The sequence below is a fragment of the Mesoplodon densirostris genome, chromosome 17, assembly GCF_025265405.1.
Source record: "Mesoplodon densirostris isolate mMesDen1 chromosome 17, mMesDen1 primary haplotype, whole genome shotgun sequence".
NCBI classification, from domain to species: domain Eukaryota; kingdom Metazoa; phylum Chordata; class Mammalia; order Artiodactyla; family Ziphiidae; genus Mesoplodon; species Mesoplodon densirostris.
The window spans coordinates 16,580,290-16,582,807 of NC_082677.1; the positions used below are offsets into that span (position 1 = coordinate 16,580,290).

At 48.3% G+C, this 2,518-nt stretch overlaps 1 non-coding gene across 1 annotated transcript; it reads right to left on the bottom strand.

Moving 5' to 3' along the window:
* Positions 1-403: 403 nt before the first annotated feature.
* Positions 404-594, bottom strand: LOC132477844 (U2 spliceosomal RNA). Its single transcript, XR_009530348.1, has one exon. It is a non-coding gene; the product is annotated as a U2 spliceosomal RNA (small nuclear RNA).
* Between the last annotated feature and the right edge of the window lie 1,924 nt (positions 595-2,518).

Here is a 2,518-nt window from a genome sequence, read left to right on the forward strand (position 1 = left end):
CTCTCACTGTTGTGGCCTCTCCCGTTGCAGAGCACAGGCTCCGGACGCGCAGGCTCAGTGGCCATGGCTCACGGGCCCAGCCGCTCCGTGGCAGGTGAGATCTTCCCGGACCGGGGCACGAACCCGTGTCCCCTTCATCGGCAGGCGGACTCTCAACCACTGCGCCACCAGGGAAGCCCACGGTTTATATTAATACAATTCCTAATGACTTTTTCTTCATGCATGCTTCAGGGACTACATCCGGGACTGAATAGCAGCACATAGCCGTAGGGCTGCGGTATGGCCACCCCTGCTCTACACTCTGGTCTCTCCCAGAGGTGAACACAGCAGTCACTATCTTGATAAGGTGTGTAGATTAGTAATCACCATTCTGTTACTTTGTAAACTTCAGTTATTTCCCCTGGAGGGGTGCACCAGTCCTGGAAATACTGCAATACCAGGTAGATGCGTGGAGTGGACGAAGCAAGCTCTCACTCCAACTCGTTGCTCCAAAAATCCGTTTAATACGTTGTTCTCGGGTAGAGAACGTATCAGATGTTAAACTGATAAGAACAGATACTACACTTGATCTTAGCCAAAAGGCCGAGAAGCGATACGTCTGTATTTTATAAAGGGACTTCCCCAATCAAATTACTCACCTCCGGGCCTCCCTGGTGGCGCAGTGGTTAAGAGTCCGCCTGCCGATGCAGGGGATACGGGTTCGTGCCCCGGTCTGGGAGGATCCCATATGCCGCGGAGCGGCTGGGCCCGTGAGCCATGGCCGCTGGGCCTGCGCATCCGGAGCCTGTGCTCCGCAACGGGGGAGGCCACAACAGTGAGAGGCCCACATACCGCAAAAAGAAAAAAAAAAAAAAAAAAAAATTACTCACCTCCACACAATAAAGATATTGAAAAGGGCCCATTTTCATTCAGAGTTGCTGAACACGATAAAGGGTTGGGGTTTTAGAGAATCATTCCCTGACAGGAGCCAGCTGGCCTCAGGCCTTTTCCTTCCCTTGGATTTTGCCACTGTGGCCTCTGGACCACAGAGCAGCGCTGATGGGGTCGGAGAGCTTGTCTTGCCTCCAGCCTGGGGTGGACTCCTGCCTTGGCCGGGCTATTTCTGGCTCCAGAAGCAGATTCTGCGGAAGTGCCAGGATCACCCTCCCTCCAGTACTTAGGCCTTTTCTAAGGAAGAGCAGCTGTGCAGAGAATTCCTTCTTTTGCAGAACAGAATCCTTTAATGAGACAAATTGTTTTTATAATAGGACTTTCACAGGGAAAGAAAAAAACCCTGTCGCATAAAAGCAAATGGATTCTCTCCTCAGAACACACATCCTCTGCCCAGCAGGTACTGAATTGCAGATGGTGTTTTCACGCTCCCAACTGGGTATTTAATGAAGAAGGAAGAGGGTCCCACTCCCCTCTCCTCTCCCCACCTCCAACACTGGCGATGCACTTTCTCTGTTCATTGAGGTTCACTCTGAGGGGGGAAAAGCCTATTTGAAACAAAGGCAAGAGATGCGAGATTTAGATGGAATTTAAATCAAGAAAAAAAAAAAAAAGGGAAGCTGCACAGTTGTTTCCAGGCTGACAGTATTTTATGAACCAAGTCTATCGTCCATAAGCTTCCCATTCCAAGTGATTTCAGGAACACGGAGAAGGCTTCTGTACCAGTTAGGACTGTGTTTGGCTGAACAGTAGTTTAACAAAAATGGGATCAGTTTTTCCTCATGTAACAGAAGAGTTGTGTGGATTATCCAGGGCTGGCATAGCTACTTAACGAAGCTACTGTGCACCCAGGTCCCCCCTAGCTTCCAGCTCCTTCCTTATCCTGGAGCACCTCTGCTCAGATTGGCAGGATGGCTGCCCTGCCTTCTATCATTGCCCCTGAGTTGCAGGCAGGATGAAGGGCACTAGGCAAAGTGCAGCTGTGATGGGCCACAATCTAGGATTCGCGATCCTTGCTTTTTACCCAAAAGACCTGAAAACTTTTGTCCACACAAAAACCTGCACAGAGAGTTTTATGGCAGCTTTGTTCGTAATTGCCAGTCGGAAGCAACCAAGATGTCTTTCCGTAAGTGAATGGATAAACTATGGGACATCCAGTTAATGGAATATTGTTCAGCTCTAAAAAGAAAAGAACTATCAAGCCATGAAAAGCCATGGAGGAACCTTACATGCATATGACTAAGTGAAAGAAGCCAATCTGAAAAGGCTACCTACTGTATGATTCCAACTCTATGACATTCTGGAAAAGGGAAAACTATGAAGACAGTAAAAAGGCCAGTGATTGCCAGGGGATAGAGGGGAAGGAGGGATGAATAGGGAGAGCACAGAGGATTTGTAGGGAAGTGAAACTACCCCGTATGATACTGTAATGGTGGGTACATCTCATGATGTATGTGTCAAAATCCAGAGAATGTACAACACCAAGAATGAATTCTAATGTAAGCTATAGATTTTGGGTGAGAACGATGTGTCAATGTATGTTCATCAACTGTAACAAACGTACCCCTCTAGGGCAGGCGTGTTAACA